Source organism: Mesoplodon bidens (assembly GCF_964165515.1).
Source record: "Mesoplodon bidens genome assembly, chromosome: 12".
Lineage (NCBI taxonomy): Eukaryota > Metazoa > Chordata > Mammalia > Artiodactyla > Ziphiidae > Mesoplodon > Mesoplodon bidens.
Genome location: NC_138168.1, coordinates 76,503,594 through 76,524,529, shown reverse-complemented (window position 1 = coordinate 76,524,529; position 20,936 = coordinate 76,503,594).

Genomic DNA, 20,936 nt, shown 5'->3' with positions numbered 1-20,936 from the left:
ACCTTATTAGTTTCCTTTAGTATGTTTAATTAATATTGCCTGAGCAGCAGATTTATGTGCCCTGTCTTATAATACCAGGCAGGGGAAGCATTCCCTAGTGAGACATAATGCCTTTCCCGATAGGGATAGAATAGGATAGTTATACAGGTAGTTGTAGAAGTCCCAATAGGGCACTATACATAGAGAGGGAAACCTAGGAAACTTTGGGAGACCACTGTAAGTTAATGATCACTCAAGAAAGCTACTGGAACGTTGTGGAACGAAGCAGCCTTGCTTAACTATAAAGCCATAAATAAAAGCACAAGATATTCCCTGGGGCCATTAGGTGGAAGAAAAATGTCACCACCTTTCTACTGATAATCCTAGTTTGACCTCATAAGGTCAGACACTCTCCAGCCTGATATGAAGGAGGAACTAGTGAGGTAAGCCTCACGTCTACTCGAGGAAGGCGATATTTTCCCCTCCCCCTTTCCTTTGACTATAAAATTGTAGCCCACTTAATCCTCAGGGCAGAGATCCCTCACTGACCCACTTGCATCTCTTACAAGTGTCCTATATTAATAAATCTACTTCTTGCCTATCAAAAAAAAAGGAGACTTTATCCTTCATTATCACTTGACATTTTCCATAGAACTTCAAAATAAAATTGATGAGCACTATAGTGAACACTCTATGAGGTTAGAAACTGTGTTTGGTTTTGCTCGTCTTTGATCCCCACAGTTCCTGGAACACATTAAACATTCAATAAACATGTATTGAACGGATGAATCAACACCCTATCAGTTTGGGTAGCAAAGAATCTGAGGTTACCAATGGTGTCTTTCACAAAATTATATAATTAAAATTTGGGTGATTCAAGTGAAATATTCCCATTAGTTCACATTTTAAATTTAGAAATGCTTTATCATTTCTAAGTTGTTTTGTAATTAGTATTGACTCCCAAACCTTTAGCAATGTTTCCTTCTCTATCTTCCCCCAGCCATTTCATTAAGTGGTTAATGATCTACAATCAAACATATAAATGCACCAGGAAAGCTGAAAACATAAAAAAACCCTGGGGACCTTTTTATAAAGAATTCATTTTTTTAAAAAATGCAATTAACCAATTTCTAGTTTATCTGTTCTGTGAGTTACTTTTTTCTATATTAGTTTTGGTTTTTATTTTAGTGTGGCCCATCTGTTAACACATATAGAGTGAACTCTGGTGTTATTTATAAAAATTTTTAAACCAAATTTCATAGAATTTCTCATAGTTCCCCAAAGATGCTGAAAATTTAGTCTCAGAATATGACCACAGTTAACAAATTCATTTCCAAAAGTTTATGTGTTAGAATTACATTCTTAAAAGAGATAAGTATCATAATTTCCCAAAGCAATACATCAGCTACAGCTTAAAGACAAACAATCCAAAAACTAGAAGGTATCTCTGAAGTGCCAAGGACATTAAGGAGCCTAAATGTGGAAGAAGAGCAGGCCCTGAGCACTGTGGACACTCATCTGGCTCTGAAGATGGGCTGCAGCTCCATCCAAGTGTCCCTGCTCAGCGGAGAGCCCTTGGATAAGCCACAGTCCTCACTAAGCCTAAACTCTCTTATAATTTAAAATGGAAATAACTCTCAATGAAGAGCGTTTTGTGAACACTGAATGAGACATTGTGTATTAAAGCACACCATGGAGTTATACTGCTTACCTCTACGTATATAAATGTAAGTTTTGTTGCCATTATTATTATTATTTTATTCAAACTCCCTAACTATTAAATAAACTGAGGTATAATCACAGTGGGATGATTTTTTTTAAATAGCATTTAACAGCATACATCCATTTCTCTGTTGCATCAAGCTCAATTCTGCTAGTGCCTAATTATTTTCTAAAAGGTTGGTATCCTGGAGTAAGACTATACGTTCTATCACTAGTATTTAAACCCTAAGGAGTTAGGATTTTATTTCAAGCAGTTTTGTTTTGTTTTTTTAAAGTCACTGGATTTAAACTCCAGTAGTACCAAAGAGTTAAGGCAATCTAATAGTTCTCAATTTTAGGAATTTCTTAACTCCTGGGAAAGTTTGGGTTGGGGACAATGTGGTACTCTTGGAGAAACAGGAGGTTTGAAAGTCTCCCGAAGTTTAATATAGGTAAATACTTGTACTATTTTTCAGAAATCTGCCAAAGAAATATGAACTTGTTTTAAAAAATCCAGTAACTATTTCCATCACATTAGAGGAAAAATAGCAAAAATATAAACAAATCAAACATATAAGGAAATATACAAACAATTACTTAAAGAATCTTCTAAATGAGGCCACATTGATGGTTTTTCATTTATTCACCCACATAAAGTACATTTAATGCAGTGTTTCTTAAACTTTGGGGCAGGGAAGGCGGAAGGTATGATTTCTGGTTTTGCAAATCCTATGAAAATTTTAAAAGTCTGCTTCACCTGGGTGACTCCTTATAACCAAGAGTTAACATATAAATAAAATTATTCCAAGTTTTCCCAGAGAAAATGAGCGGGATAATTGAAACCTCACAAAGGGGGTGTAGCCACGAGGAATGCAGAAACCTGGCTGTGGCCACGAGGACCATATTCATGTTGTGACCAGATAGACCGATTTTATATATGGCATCTACAGTAGGTATGGAAGTAAATAAACACTGAAGAATTTCCACATATAGTATTTTGAAAAAATGAACATTGTATTTTGAGGTGTTCTATTACATTAATCAGCTTTTCAAAACAAATGGTGATTTAAATTCATGTTCACTGTTAAAAGGAAAAATAACCGAAACAATAATAACAAAGCAAACAATGGTCCATCACACTCAAAACTGTAAGACTCAAATTGACAACTGAAAAAAAAACTGCTCAAGCAGAGATTTTTAAAAAATTCTTAAGCATGAAGCCAGTTTCAGGAAAACAACATCACACGTCATGTTAAATTAAAGTTGTTAGGACCACTTGGATTGATTACATAAATTGGCGGCATTTACTATACATTTCGTATGGTCTTCTGTATAATAGTTCATATGAAGGAGTTCATATTTACTTTCAAGTTTGCGGGTGTAGATCTACATACAAATAGATGATATTAAAACATGTGTTTTTGAGTCAACACTGGAGACTCATTTTTTTAAACTTTAAAAAGTGTACTTCTATTACTTCATTCTGAAAAATACTAGATGTTGTGCCTGGCTCCAGGGATACAAAGATGTAAAACATCTGGAGAGACCCTTCTCTGGAGGCATGCGTCATCTGCGGTGGAGGAGGGAAACACGTATAAACACATCCATGTAAAATATGAGGTTGTGTGAAAACAAGTGGGCGTCTAGAAAAGGGAGAGACTAAAAATCTACTTTTTTCTATTTTGGAGCAACTAAATGAACAAAATATATTACCTTTTTTCCCAAGCTATTAACAAGCATACTGCAGGGTAACTTTCCCAATCATTGTCTGTTTTACTAGAGAACTAAAGTGAAAATTGCAATCTGTCTGCTGTAGAACATACTGGAGCATGATCTCAAACTGATTACAGACTTGTCGAATTGTATCAGCATCGATTTATAACGCAGGGCCCTGCAGCATATCAGTGTGGTGCCATTTCTTAAATGCAGCGCTCAGGCTCTTGAACTGGATCCTGGGACAATCCCATGCGAGCTTTTGAGCATCAGTTTTATTACAATCAGGTTGGACCCTTCAGAGGTTTCTGCAGAACCATTTTAGGGGTGGCGGTGGAGGAGGGTACTTGTAGGATTCTGAGTTTCTTCACTGAGCTAAAATGCTGTCAGGCATATAAAAATCATTGAACAACAGCCTATGTTAAAAATTGTATTCCTAATCTTACAAAGGCATCTACTGAAACGAAAAGTAATTCTATAAGATCATGCATTAATGTTTGCATTACCAGAAAAGGATAGGAAATACACATTTTAGACCAAAATGAAAAAAGCTTTCCAGAGGAGGATGGTATGATTAAGTCATACTCTTTGGAACCGTTGCTTAAGAGAAATTTGGTTCATTCATTCATTCATTAATACATATTCACTGAATTCCTACTATGTGTCAGGCACTGTAGTTAGCCATGTGACATGGCATTGGCTGATCATTACTATTAGTATATTTTTAAAAAAAGGAAAATCCTACAACCAAAATGAGGTGCTTTTTAATTTATAGAAATCACTTGCTGCTTCCTAAATAAATTAGGTAAATGATGCACAAGCTTCACCAGGTTTTACTCTGACAAAAATAGCAATCAAGGTGGCTAGGAAAACAACACTATCATGAAGCACTGCCATTTCACCCGAGCCATTCAGGAAACATCTTTCCTTTGATCTTTACACGCACTAAGTGATAGAACTCCTCTGTCCAGTGGATAGGTCAGACACCTCTACCACTGCACAAATATCACTCAAGAGAAAACACTGTCGCCCAACTTGATTCAATGGAAATTGGTTTTGTACAATAGAAGGCTTTTTGTTCAGACTACTATGGCCTCCTATGGTGTAACTTTCTTTACAGAGTTAATAGACTAGAGACGGATTTTGAATTTCCCACATATGCACAAAAGGCTCATTACCATTTACATTCATGCCTGGCTAACAAAAACGAGCAGGCGCTACCGCAAATCATTACAGCCGAAAAACGAAATGGAACTGAGGTAAGGAAAGCCCGTTTCGTTTTTTTTTGTGTGTGTGTGTGTGTGCAGTACGCGGGCCTCTCACTGTTGTGGCTTCTCCCGTTGCGGAGCACAGACTCCAGACGCGCTGTCAGCGGCCATGGCTCACGGGCCCAGCTGCTCCGCGGCATGTGGGATCTTCCCGGACCGGGGCACGAACCCGCGTCCCCTGCATTGGCAGGCAGACTCTCAACCACTGCGCCACCAGGGAAGCCCAAAAGCTTGTTTTCTTAAAGCTCATTTCGTATGGATTAACGTTAATTATAACAGGATAGTCCAACCTATAAAGAAAAACTGTGCTTTGTTTCTAGATGTTCAGAAATGTAGATAGGATCCTGGTTTAATTTTAAAGTTCATTTTAACATCTGAACATTGGGATGCTAGTTTGTCAAACGTTCATTTCTAAAAAATAAGTCTGAACTTGAAATGTTGATTCTAATTAGAAATGAAATGAATAGTTTTCAGGCAAGAGAATAAGAAATAATGGAGGTAAAGGAAGGGATATAGAAAAACCATATGTGTACTTAGTTTCTCCACCTGAAAGCATTGAAATTCTTACTCACCCTCAGTGGGTCCAGAGGCCACCCTAACCCCCATACCCCACCTCCCATGGATTTGGAGATGCTGCTGCTTCCACATCCCTTCTGTTCTCCCCATACAAGCCCCATGCTCCTGGTCTCCTCAACTTTTCTGGCTTCCCTCTTTCTCCTCACCCATGTGTGAGAGTATACCTGCCTCTGGATGTGTGGGAGTAAGTGGGAAAGAGAGAAAGTCTCCACCATGACTCTGGGGATTACCAGGAAGGACACACCAATTGACATCCTACCTCCTCCTAGCTGCCTCCCTTTCTTAGGACCTCTTCTCACCCACGATGCCCTCGAGTCCAGCAACTTATATTCCAATCCTCTTAAACTCTAATCCCAGCCTCAGCTCCTGGGCCCAACAGGCACACATCTGGGAAGCCCCTCTCCAAGCTCCAGACAGAAGTTGGAGATATGTTCCAGCTCCTCATGTTGGGAACAGTAGGACTGAGATTCATAAACATAAGGTTGTCTTTTACTGTCAGAAAGCTCCTTCACACAAAAGCAGTTGCCCTTGGATAAGATTCACTTGGAATTTGTAAACTCTTTCTTTCGGGCCCTATTCCTACAGTTTTGTGTGCATTGCTTGCAGTGAGTAGCAAGAAAAGAATGTACGGAGGAGTCAGATAAATGTAGGTGAATCTGACGTTTCAAGGTATTAAGACATCAAATTGACCATGTAGGATGAAAGGGTCCCAAGGGGTAACTGTAACTTGCTGGTGTCACAGTCCTAAATCCAGATTCTGGATTATAACCAAGTTCCTAATGTCATCAGTGATGGGACATGCTGCTTCTTCCCTCCAGGCCAGAGACAGGTCTAGGCAAGTGGTGATTGGCCCAGGATACTGAAGGGGCGTACCCACATTTATCACAAAACCCATCCACTATTTTTTTTTTTTTTTTTTGTGGTACGAGGGCCTCTCACTGTTGTGGCCTCTCTCGTTGTGGAGCATAGGCTCCGGATGCGCAGGCTCAGCGGCCATGGCTCACAGGCCCAGGCACTCTGCGGCATGTGGGATCTTCCCGGACCGGGGCACGAACCCGTGTCCCCTGCATCGGCAGGCGGACTCTCAACCACTGCGCCACCAGGGAAGCCCCCATCCACTATTTTTTATCTTCCTGTATCCTAGAAGGAGTGACAGATGGTTGGAGGAATGATACATGTAGGCATTTGCCAGGTGAAGCCCAATGGCATTTGTCTCAGTTGTCTTACATGACTCTTCGTGAGAGACCTGTATGGGGGCTCTCTAATCCAGCACACTAAAATCGACTTTTAATTATGGAAGTATAACTAACACACAATAACTGCCCCTGTTTAAAGAACACAATTTGCTAAGTTTTGACATATGCGTGCCCCCATGAAACCATCTTCCTATTCAAAACAGTGAGCATACATATCAACTCCTAAGGTTTCTTCATGCCCCTTTGCCCAACACACTCATATTTCCAGCATTATTTCAATGGAAGCAACCATCTGATTTATTCTCCAAAACGTACCACAGTATCAGTTCAATTCCATATGACATTACCTTCCACTGAAGTATCTAGAACTCAAGTTTCTAACTGTCCAAAGCTCAAAATGGTTTGGCTTATTCCATTAAAGAGATGTGTTCATGTGTGTCCGTGTGTGTTCACATAATTAGGTACACACCCTTACATCTTAATGTAATATGCAATCAAAACAGTGGTTCTTCCAAAAAATAAGTGACATTTTTTTTTTTAACTAAAGCAAAAATTTGGAAAGATTTCTTCTCACTGAAATGTCTTTTCTTTTCACCATATGGAACCAACCTTTCTGGCACGTCTTAGTTACAGATTTAGAAACACGATTATTTGAGCTTCAAAATTAGCCATTCAGATTATTATGCAAAACAGTCAACTTCATGGGATTGGAAGGACACAAACGGGGGCCAAACAATTAGCTCTTGTCACTCTTGCTGTGTGAAAATTGAATGATAACACTCACAACAGGGGTGTCAGGCTCTGTGAACTGGTAGCATGGATGCTGCTACCCAGGCAGTTCCTGGACAGCGGCTCCCCGGAGGTTAAAATGATTCAACCAATCCGTTCACAAACAATTGTTTTCTGGGTAGCATCTTCCTACAAACCATACAACTATGGTTTTAAAAAAAGAGAAGTTTCTGTCTTTTCATATTTCTAAGAGTGACTTTTTTCCTGCATACAAGCACGACCTTAGCTGAGAGAAAAGACTACTTAGTAAGAAAAAGAAAGCCACTGTGGTTCATGTCAGAGGCCACTAGCTTTATGAAGAAACCTCTTCCCTTGCCACATGGCAACTGGAAGGTGCATCAATCAATCAATCAATACTTGCTGAGATCAGATGTAGCCACTTTCCTTCACTACGGCAGTTGTCAGATTTATGAAATAAACAGTTTGCTTGAGCCTGAAATGAAATACTTTCTATTACTAATGCATATGTAGCCTCACAGAATACTGGACCATTCACTTGTTCCATAAATCTGTATTGAATTTCTACTATGGTCAAGGCATTATGGGACATATAAATACGAGTATGACATAATGTGGCTCTCAGGGAGTTCACATCATGGCAGAAATGCATATGGCACTCAAGAGAGCATTTAACTATGGTGGTGATGGAAGAAGAGAAATCTGGCAGGAAGTCTGAAGCAAAGGCTTTCAGACCTAAGGCAGTTAGGCATAAGCTAGGCAAGGTTTCCATTTTAATTAACAACTTTCTCTTTGTAACCTGATCTGACTTCCATTATTAGACCTGTTAGGTGTCTTTGCTTTTTTTGTGTCTGTGTCTCTTTCCTGAACTAGACTAGAGCCCCTTTGAGGCCATGGACAAATTTATCTTTTATGTCTTTGTATCAGCATACAGTAGGTGATCTTGTGTTGCTCAATGAACAGAACACAGTGGAAAATACATCATCTTCAGTACATGACTTTCAGGCCAGCCTGATCATAGTAGATTGCTTTCTAGGGATGGTTTAGAAGCATCCCTACTGTCCTTTCATGAGAGAGAACTTTGTTTAATTTGCTACTTCCATGATGTATTCCCAATAGGAAAAAGCATTTTTTTCTGTTTATAAAATAAATGTAGCTTCATTATATAAAGTTTTGCATACACACAGAAAACCATAAAAAAATTGTCCTTTGTACTCTGCTCACTAAGATTATGGCCCATTTTCTTGTCTTGTTATGTAATAATATTACATAAGTACTCTGTATGTATTTAATATTTTATATTAAATATATACTCTGTACACATTTAATATTTTAACACCACTTGAATATATGTATAATTAATTAATACTTTGATCTAGTAATTTATTCATTTTTCTAATATATTTTTCGTAGTACAGTCCCATAAACAAAAGGGGCATATTAAGCTTGAGCTCTAAAAGGAGCCTGTTCACTCTTAATCTGCTATCAGAGTGGGGTTTTTTTTATCATCTCTTTCAGAATGGAATTGAAGCCAGATTAAATACTCTGCTACCAGTTCTATTCTGGGTATAAATCATGTGACACTCATCCAAGATATTCAGCCCCCACTTGACCCCTGGGAGGGGTACCCTTCAAACAAGATGGCAGGACTACCATCTGGGACATTTTCAGTAAAAAGCAAAGGCCAAGCTCCAGATCTCTTATAGGCACAGACCTTTCAGAAGAAATAAAGTTGTTTAGGAACGCTCCAAAGTGCTTTATTAAAAGAGTTATTAAACAAACAAAATGTTAGAGCATGTCCTTCCCTTCCCAAATCTCAAAGCCCTCCCATGCCTTTCCTGCTCCCAGCCTCTTTCTGGAATCCTTTCCCTGCACTGTCTGCCCCAGGCATCATCCCCATTGCAATGCCCTTCCTGGTGGCTACTGCCACCTAACTTAGAGTTGAACACTCCCTCCTTGGCACCCTCATTATTCCCATCCTTGCTTTTCCTACTATGCCATGGACACCTGGACACACCGATTAGATTGTATGTCTTTGTCTCACTCTTCAACAATTGAGTCTTGAAGGGACAATATTGCGACATTCATTTTTATATTCCCACTGTTCAGCATAGCACTTGTCACGCAGAGGTGCACCTCATGTTTGCTGAGTGAATAGCTGACTGCATGAGGTCCTAAAGGGTGCACAACAGTTGGAAAGGCAGATGTGGACATGGGGAGCCCACTGCACGATCAGATTCACTGAGCTCTAAGAAGGGTCACTTTACCAATCTTTGGCATGAAGCCTTGTGTTAATACCATGCTGTGGAATCTACACAAAAGAAAGAATTTCCCAATATTTTTCTAAGTAAGAGTTGCCATAGATGGCCTATTGGGTAGGTACTTAAGCCTGATCACCCCTTTCAATACAAAGGCTGACATCATTTTTCCAGCCTCTCCTCAAATGCTATGTCTGATCCTCAGCAGGGGATCCTTCACCCAGACCTTCCCTGTTTCCCCCTGAATACTCAAAATTTGAGGAAAACATTTAAGACCTCCCTTCTTGCCAACTACAGCTCCCTCTGGACTTTTCACTGCTAAACATTGATATTTTCAGAGCAAGTTGCACCAGAAAAAAAGAAGCCAAATGAAATTTGCATGCCAAAGGTACACATATCATTTTAGGCATGCAAATTATTGTTTTTAGAAGAATAAAAGGCTGTAAATATTTTGAGAAGTGGGCCCCTAGTGCCTCTTAAGTATGCTAAACTACACTGTGTGCTTCATAATTATGTAATATATAGAATACCAGCTGCTTTGAATGGTACTCTGGAGGTTTGGATGATATCAGAAAGCTCTCCTCCCCCAGTGAGAGCCATATTCAAGAGAGCAATACCATAAAGCCAGATCCAACTGACATTGAGTTGCTGGATTTTAACACACTTTAAAACAGATGTTTACTCTATGTGGTGTGGTTACAGAGGAGCATATTTTTGCCTAAAAAAAGAGAATACTACGAAGTTGTATACTAATAAAGTGTATTAATATTTATTATCTCATTAACATCTGTCTGAAGGGATACATACATAGGTTTACTTTTGGATATATGTGAATATACTCATATGTTACATATTTAAATATGTATATCTTTGCATTCAAAAACACACATACATTTAGTTAAAAGACAAAACCCTAGCGAGAGGTACCAAGATGGAGAGTAGAAGGATGTGCTCTCACTCCCTCTTGCAAGAACACCAGAATCACAACTAGCTGCTGGACAATCATCGAGAGGAAGCCCCTGGAACTCACAAAAAAAGATACCCCACATCCAAAGACAAAAGAGAAGCCACAATGAGATGCTAGGAAGGGTACAATCACAGTAAAATCAAATACCATAACTGCTGAGTGGGTGACTCACAGACTGGAGAACACTTATACCACAGAACTCCACCCACTGGAGTGAAGGTTCTGAGCCCCACGTCAGGCTTCCCAACCTGGGGGTCTGGCAAAGGGAGGAAGAATTCCTAGAGAATCAGACTTTGAAGGCTAGTGGGAATTGATTGCAGGACTTCAAGAGGACTAGGGGAAACAGAGAATCCACTCTTGGAGGGCACACACAAAGTAATGTGCACATCAGGACCCAGGGAAAGGAGCAGTGACCCCAGGAGAGACTGAACCAGACCTACCTGCCAGTGTTGTAGGGTCTACTGCAGAGGCGGGGAAGGGCTGGCTGTGGCTCACCCTGCGGACAAGGACACTGGCAGCAGAAGTTCTGGGAAGTACTCCTTGGCATGAGCCCTCCCAGAGTCTACCATTAGCCCCACCAAAGAGCCCAGGTAGGCTCCAGTGTTGGGTTGCCTCAGGCCAAACAACCAACAGGGAGGGAACCCAGCCCCACCCATCAACAGTCAAGTGGATTAAAGTTTTCCTGAGCTCTGCCCACCAGAGCAACAGTCAGCTCTACCCACCATCAGTCCCTCCCATCAGGAAACTTACACAAGCTCTTGGATAGCCTCATCCACCAGAGGGCAGACAGCAGAAGCAAGAACTACAATCCTGCAGCCTGTCGAACAAAAACCACATTCACAGAAAGATAGACAAGATGAAAATGCAGAGGGCATGTACCAGATGAAGGAACAAGATAAAACCCTAGAAAAACAACTAAATGAAGTGGAGATAGGCCAACTTCCAGAAAAAGAAATCAGAACAATGATAGTGAAGATGATCCAGGACCTTGGTAAAAGAATGGAGACAAAGATCGAGAAGATGCAAGAAATGTTTAAGAAAGACCTAGAAGAATTAAAGAACAAACAAACAGACATGAACAATAAAATAACTGAAATGAAAACTACACTAGAAGGAATCAATAGCAGAATAACTGAGGCAGAAGAACGGATAAGTGACCTGGAAGACAGAACGGTGGAATTCACTGCTGTAGAACAGAATAAAGAAAAAAGAATGAAAAGAAATGAAGACAGCCTAAGACACCTCTGGGACAATATTAAACGCAACAACATTGACATTATAGGGGTCCCAGAAGGAGAAGAGAGAGAAAGGACTCGAGAAAATATTTGAAGAGATTAGAGTGGAAAACTTCCCTAACATGGGAAAGGAAATAGCCATCCAAGTCCAGGAAGTGCAGAGAGTCCCATACAGGATAAAGCCAAGGAGAAACATGCCGAGACATATAGTAATCAAATTGACAACAATTAAAGACAAAGAAAAATTATTGAAAGCAGCAAGGGAAAAGTGACAAATAACATACAAGGGAACTCCCATAAGGTTAACAGCTGATTTCTCAGCAGAAACTCTACAAGCCAGAAGGGAGTGGCATGATCTACTTTAAGTGATAAAAGGGAGAAGGTACAACCAAGAATACTCCACCTGGCAAGCATCTCATTCAGATTTGATGGAGAAATCAAAAGCTTTACAGACAAGCAAAAGCTAAGAGAATTCAGCACCACCAAACCAGCTGTACAACAAATGCTAAAGGAACTTCTCTAAGTGGGAAACACAAGAGGAGAAAAGGACCTACAAAAACAAACCCAAAACAGTTAAGAAAATGGTCATAGGAAAATACATATCAATAATTACCTTAAATGTGAATGGGTTAAATGCTCCCACCAAAAGACACAGGCTTGCTGAATGGATACAAAAACAAGACCCATATATATGCTATCTACAAGAGACCCACTTCAGACCTAGGGACACATACAGACTGAAAGTGAGGGGATGGAGAAAGATATTCCATGCAAATGGAAATCAAAAGAAAGCTGGAGTAGCAATACTCATATCAGCTAAAATAGACGTTTAAATAAAGAATGTTACAAGAGACAAGGAAGGACACTACATAATGATCAAGGGATCAACCCAAGAAAAAGATACAACAATTATAAATATATATGCACCCAACATAGGAGCACCTCAATACAAAAGGCAACTGCTAACAGCTATAAAAGAGGAAATCGACAGTAACACAATAATAGTGGGGGACTTTAACACCTCACTTACACCAATGGACATATCATCCAAACAGAAAATTAACAAGGAAACAGAAGCTTTAAATGACACAATAGACCAGAGAGATTTAATTGATATTTATAGGACATTCCATACAAAAACAGCAGATTACACCTTCTTCTCAAGTGCACAGGGAACATTCTCCAGGATAGATCACATCTTGGGTCACAAATCAAGCCTCAGTAAATTTAAGAAAATTGAAGTCATATCAAGCATCTTTTCTGACCACAATGCTATGAGATTAGAAATGAATTACAGGGGAAAAAACATAAAAAACACAAACACATGGAGGCAAAACAATACGTTACTAAATAACCAAGAGATCACTGAAGAAATCAAGGAGGAAATCAAAAAAATACCTAGAGAAAAATGGCAATAAAAACACGATGATCCAAAACCTATGGGATGCAACAAAAGCAGTTCTAAGAAGAAAGTTTATAGCTATACAAGCATACCTCAAGAAACAAGAAATATCTCAAATAAAAAATCTAACCTTACACCTAAAGGAACTGGAGAAAGAAGAACAAACAAAATCCCAAGTTAGCAGAAGGAATGAAGTCATAAAGATCAGAGCAGAAATAAATGAAATAGAAACAAAGAAAACAATAGCAAAGATCAGTAAAACTAAAAGCTGGTTCTTTGAGAAGATAAACAAAATTAATAAACCATTAGCCAGACTCATCAAGAAAAAGAGGGAGAGGACTCAAATCAATAAAATTAGAAATGAAAAAGGAGAAGTTACAACAGACACCACAGAAATACAAAGCATCCTAAGAGACTACTACAAGCAACTCTATGCCAATAAAATGGAGAACCTGGAAGAAATGGACAAATTCTTAGAAAGGTATAACCTTCCAAGACTGAACCAGGAAGAAATAGAAAATATGAACAGACCAATCACAAGTCATGAAATTGAAACTGTGATTAAAAATCTTCCAACAAACAAAAGTCCAGGACCAGATGGCTTCACAGGTGAATTTTATCAAACATTTAGAGAAGAGATAACACCCATCCTTCTCAAACTCTTCCAAAATATTGCAGAGGAAGGAACACTCGCAAACTCATCCTATGAAGCCACCATCACCCTGATACGAAAACCAGACAAAGATACTACAAAAAAAGAAAATTACAGACCAATATCACTGATGAATATAGATGCAAAAGTCCTCAACAAACTACTAGCAAACAGAATCCAACAACACATTAAAAGGATCATATACCATGATCAAATGGGATTTATCCCAGGGATGCAAGGATACTTCAATATATGCAAATCAATCAACGTGATACACCATATTAACAAATTGAAGAATAAAAACCATATGATCATCTCAATAGATACAGTAAAAGCTTTTGACAAAATTCAACACCCATTTATGATAAGAACTCTCCAGAAAGTGGGCATAGAGGGAACCTACCTCAACATAGTAAAGGCCATATATGACAGACACACCGCAAACATCATTCTCAGTGGCAAAAAACTGAAAGCATTTCCTCTAAGATCAGGAACAAGACAAGGATGTCCACTTTCACCACTATTATTCAACATAGTTTTGGAAGTCCTAGCCATGGCAATCAGAGAAGAAAAAGAAATAAATGGAATACAAATTGGAAAAGAAGAAGTAAAACTGTCACTGCAGATGACATGATACTATACACAGAGAATCCTAAAGATGCCACCAGAAAACTACTAGAGCTAATCAATGAATTTGGTAAAGTAGCAGGATACAAAATTAATGCACAGAAATCTGTTGCATTCCTATACACTAATGAAGAAAAATCTGAAAAAGAAATTAAGGAAACACTCCCATTTATGACTGCAACAAAAAGAATAAAATACCTAGGAATAAACCTACCTAGGGAGACAAAAGACCTGTATGCAGAAAACAAAAGACACTGATGAAAGAAATTAATGATGATATCAACAGCTGGAGAGATATACCATGTTCTTGGATTGGAAGAATTCATATTGTGAAAATGACTATACTACTCAAAGCAATCTACAGATTCAATGCAATCCCTATCAAATTACCAATGGCATTTTTTTACAGAACTAGAACAAATAATCTTAAAATTTGTAGCAAGACAAAAAAGACCCCAAATAGCCAAAGCAGTGTTGAGGGAAAAAAACGGAGCTGGAGGAATCAGACTCCCTGACTTCAGACAATACTACAAAGCTACAGTAATCAAGACAATATGGTACTGGCACAAAAACAGAAACATAGATCAATGGAACAAGATAGAAAGCCCAGAAATGCACCCATGAACCTATGGTCAACTAATCTATGACAACGGAGGCAAGGATATACAATGGAGAAAAGACAGTCGCTTCAATAAGTGGTGCTGGGAAAACTGGACAGCTACATGTAAAAGAATGAAATTAGAACACTCCCTAACACCATACACAAAAATAAAAAAATGGATTTGAGACCTAAATGTAAGACTGGACACTATAAAACTCTTAGAGGAAAACATAGGAAGAACACTCTTTGACATAAATCACAGCAAGATCTTTTTTGATCCACCTCCTACAGTAATGGAAATAAAAACAAAAGTAAACAAATATGACCTAATGAAACTTCAAAGCTTTTGCACACCAAAGGAAACCATAAACAAGACGAAAAGACAACCCTCAGAATGGGCGAAACTATTTGCTAATGAATCAACAAAGGATTAATCTCCAAAATATATAAATAGCTCATGCAGCTCGATATTAAAGAAACAAACAACCCAATCCAAAAATGGGCAGAAGACCTAAATAGACATTTCTCCAAAGAAGACATACAGATGGCCAAGAAGCACATGAAAAGCTGCTCAACGTCACTAATAATTAGAGAAATGCAAATCAAAACTACAATGAGGTATCACCTCACACCAGTTAGAATGGGCATCATCAGAAAATCTACAAACAACAAATGCTGGAGAGGGTGTGGAGAAAAGGGTACCCGCTTGCACTGTTGGTGGGAATGTAAATTGATACAGCCACTATGGAGAACAGTATGGAGGTTCCTTAAAAAACTAAAAATAGAATTATCATATGATCCAGCAATCCCACTACTGGGCATATATCCTGAGAAAACCATAATTCAAAAAGACATATGCACCCCAATGTTCACTGCAGCACTATTTACAATAGCCAGGTCATGGAAGCAACCTAAATGTCCATCAACAGATGAATGGATAAAGAAGATGTGATACATATATACAATGGAATATTACTCAGCCATAAAAAGGAACGAAATTGAGTCATTTGTTGAGACGTGGATGGATCTAGAGACTGTCATACAGAGTGAAGTAAGTCAGAAAGAGAAAAACAAATATCATATATTAACACATGTATGTGGAACCTAGAAAAATGGTACAGATGAACTGGTTTTCAGGGCAGAAGTTGAGACACAGATGTAGAGAACAAACGTATGGACATCAAGGGGGAAAAACCCTGGGGGGGTGGGGATGGTGGTGCACTGAATAGGCAATTGGGATTGACATGTATACACTGATGTGTATAAAATTGATGACTAATAAGAACCTGCTGTATAAAAAAGAAAGGCAAAACCCTAGATGCTTCTTTTCAACTATGACAAAGAGCAGAGATATATTTGAGCTTCTGGAGAAAAGAGTAAAGCACACTAATGCTTTCCATGGGGCCCCATGCCTGTCACAACTGTAGGCATCTTTTTGAAGCCCTCATAAAAGGATAGGTTAATTATTTACAGTCTTAAAAATCCCCTTCCTAGTTGCATATATTGTGAAAAAATATGAACTGTGTAAGAACTTTGACTATAAAGAGAAAAAGGATGGGGCAAAGATGCTTGACTTCTCCTTCTGGGAGTTCACACATGGCCAAGCCTAACAAGGAAATGGTAATTTAACAAAATGCTTTCCGAATAAAAAAGATAGAGAGAGAAGAAATGAAAAGTCCAGAATTACAATGTAGGCTTGGTTCTGCAACCATCAGCTTCCCCTTGGAAATCACTGGTCTTGAGTTCAAAGTGTTACTTCGGCAATTTCTTTTAGAAAAATGGAAAACTGTAGCTGTCCCCAAAGACCAGAGCAAAAGAAGAACTGTTGTTTCTAGAACAATAGAAAATAGGAAGTCTATTCATGAAACTCAATGGAACAAGTCACTCAGAACTTAATTTGGCTAAAGCTGCCTTCAAGACACAGGCATTGAAGTCAGCCTGTATTTGATTCCAGTTGTATAACTTACTAAGGGTGTGACCTTAAGCAAGTTACCTGACCTTTCTGAGACTCAGTTTTCTCACCTGTCAAAGGGCGACAATACTTACCTTGAAGTGAGATATCCTGATATAGTTGTTGCATCTTACAGGGGAAACACAAACAGGCAAGTCCTTACACAGGCCTTCCTACAATTTCCCCAATTGGTAGAGTCACAAAGTACTGTTAGTAATCGACCAGTCTGTATGTCGGCACTGCACACTATTTGTGATTTCAATTCTATTTGAGTTTGAGCAGAAAATGTACCTAGGAGAAGACTGAGATTGATAAGTGAACAGCTTGCAGAAGGCTTAAAATAAAACTACCATGAATGGAAACACTTCCTATGCATCTGCTCTTATATATCTCTACTGCCCTGTGTATGTTTCTCATGTAAAGTCCACACTCTGACTTTAACTCAAGCAGCAAAATTTGACTACTTTTTCATATATTACAAAAGACAGATAAGGCATGCTTACCTAATGATTTAGTGGTGTTACTCTTGTTCTAATAATTAATAATCACCAATGGTGCTATAATATAGTGATAATAATATTGCAAATTTATCTTTGTTCTACTGCCACTGTCAATTACCAGTGGTGTGAAGACAATCGTATTAATAGGTAAAGAGAGGCCAATATTGACAGGGGAATAAAACATTTTTTGAATAGAGATGTCTCATGGTTTAATTTACCAGCATTCTCTTAGCTGCCATACATGTCCATGACAGCCACTGTGTCACAGCTACATTAAATTAGAGACCTACATTTCCTCCTATCTAAAAATAATCTCCCCACAACCTTGTTTCTCATTCAACAAATATTTATCTAGTGCTTGTGATAAGCCAGACTCTCTTTCTCTTCCTCTTCATGAAGAACCATCAGGAACCCATGATCTATACCAGAAGAGCAAATTGCAGCCTCAAGGGCTATGTCCCATCTGCAGACTTGCCTTGTTCAGTTTGGACAGAGTTTTAAAAAATTTGAGCCAACATTTTAAAATGTGCACATTTCACATCAAAAAACCCCTGAATTGTCTGTTTCTTTTGAAAAATCAAAACCACTGGCAACACGGGGCTCACATTTCCACATGGAAATAACTGACTAGGGCTGAAGTGGGGCATGGGCACTTCCACTCACCATATGCTTCTCCTACACACACACACGTGCGTGGGCTCACTCACTCACATGCACGTGCTCCTTTCAAGGACTGACGCTGGAAGTCCAAGGTGGGTGTTTGAGTTGCACCCTGCTCCATGTAACCACTCAGCCTCTGCACCCCAACACTCCTTCCTCACTTGCCACGCATTTCTGCCATTTGATCTCAAAGTCAATTTCATCCTCCTGATCAAACCTATGACCAGCCCAGGTGGTCCTTCTCCTCTTCCTCCCCAGACTCTCTATCATATCTGAACCCATTGACCCACCATGTTGTCTGGATTCCCCCTCCACCTGGGCTTCTTGGGGTCTCTCCCTTGGTTTTCATCCGATTTCCCCCCGACCTCTTCCTTCTCCTCAGGCATGGTCACTGGTTGCTCCACGCCACCCTTTCCATGGAAACTACAGCTTTGATCCTTTCGCCAGTTCTTATGACTACAGCAGCCTAGACAACCTCTACGTGTCTATCTCCAGCTCAGGTTTCGGTCCTGGAAAGGAGATCTGTTTCTTGCACATCCACAAACAGATGGCACCTTGAACTCAAGAGGTCAAAAGGTAAACTCGTGAGCGACCCCTACAGCTCATGTTGGAGTTTTCTGGGTCTTCCTGATCACTGCCCAATCCTTCCAGGTACTCATTCCCAGTATCTAAAAACTGTCCTTGATCCTTTTGACTTGTGACAACTCCCTCCTCCATCTCTGCCAGACCCAGTCAGCTCTGTCATCTAAAGGACCCTTCTGTCTCCCTCCTCAGCCACTCCCAAGGCCACGAGGAGAGATGAGGCCTCACCAGCCCCTTCCATGGTCTCCAGTGCAATGGGCTTCTGATTATGCCCCTGGACACTACGCTCCTCCACTCAGATCCATCCTGCATGTCAACAGCAGACAAATCTTCCCAAAGCACTGTCACTCTTCTGTTCAAATCTATCCGTGGTTCCACATTGCCTAACGAAAAGTTCCAAATTCCTTAACCTGAGGCTAATGTAATGACATGGCCTCAACCTACTCTTTTTACCTTTTCTTCTCCTACACTCTTTCATGCCACAAAGAAACTAAACTCTGGGCTCTTCCTATTTTCTGAGCTTTCCTGCACTATACTTTTATGGTATTATTTCCTCCATTAAGAATAGATATTTTTCCCCCTGTTACCAGATGGTTAAATGTTGGTGAATCCTTCCAGCTTTAGTTAAAATGTCTCCTCCATGAAATCCCTGGTACATCAAGTGGAAAAAAAAATTCATTCGATTGTTACTCTTCTATTATATAATATTTATTAAGTAATTAATAAATGCAGACATTGTACTTTCAACAAGCTCATAAGGTATTATCACGGTACCAGTTTTAAAGATCAGAAAACAGGTTTGGAGAAGGTATATAACTTGCCCAGTGGTGCAAGGCCATCAACAGAGCACATGATTATATCCTTATTTATGGCACTTAACGTGTCTGACTTGGGACTTTGTATTTGATTATCAGCTCCACCAGAGAGATATAAGCTACTTGAGGTCAAGGTGAATGCCATGTATGAATATATTGTAGCATATCCACAGCACCTAGCACATGGGATGCACTTCAATGATATTTATGGAATTAATGAATTATATTACTTAACTTCTCTGTGACACAGTTTTCTTTCCTGTAAAATGGAGATAATAAAAGCACCTTCCTTGTGCCCTTGTTGTTAGCATTCAGTGAGTAAATCGAGTAGAGATCTCAGAACACTATACGGCACACAGCATGTGCTACCTGAATGTTAGTTACACCAGGAGCTGCCATGTTGATCACTGCCAATTTGTGCCTCTTAAGTATCCGAGATGAAAGTGCTAACCCTAAGAGGAGAAACATGTTAGCATTATGCTGGGCTTGTACAGATTTTCTTCCATCTTTATTTACTGCCTTAATTTCTTTGGCAGGTGACTCAGAATCACCACATTCCCCAGGAGGTACTCAGAACCATCACTATCGTGCTGCCCAGTGGAATGGGACTAAGTCAGCACCACATGCCAGGTACTCCTGGGTCATGGACTCCTGAGGGCCAGGTAGAATCAAAAGGGTCAGTATCCTTTCACCAGCCTTTCCAGAAGATACGACCAGATTCACGGCATCTTCAGAAGGAATGATAAATATACTGACATTAATGTCTATGAGATGCATAGAATATGTCAGTATAATATGAATTGATGGTATAATTATAACTAGTGAAGAAACAGGAATAAATAATTACATGAAAATTGTTATCCTCGTAATAACAAAAGCTTTCTAGAAAAAAATATATCGAAAGACCTCTCTTAAGAAAACACATATATTAATATATTTAGGCACAAAAAATGGTTACATACATGAAGACACTAGTTTCAACTTTCTGTTTAGTCATTCAATTGACATTTGCTGGGTAAATGCTAGAGCTAGACACTGCTACGAACCAGGGGTGCAAAGATGAATAGTTAAGTCCTTGTATTCAAGAAATATATCCAGTGGTTCTCAGTGGGGGAGGAGGGTGACTTTGCCTCCATAGGACATTTGGCAGTTTCTGGAGACATTTTTAGCTGTCCTGGCAGCATGGGGAGGTGGCGGGGTGGGAGGGGGGCAGGCAGTGCTACCGGCATCTAGTTAGTAGAGGCCAGAGATGCTGCTAAGCATACTACAATGCACAGGACAGCCTCCAAGGCAAAGGGTGACCTGTCCCCACAAGTCAACGGTGTCAAGGTTAAGAAACCCTGATACAGACTTAGGGTGTTAAAACCTTATTCCTGATAACCTGAATCTGAGACTGGAAGTGAAATCAACATCTACACAGCCATATGCAATAGAAGAAATGAAGGACATTGTTCCACATTGAATTTTCTGTTATTTTGCCCAGTTGATAAATTCTCTGGTGCCTCC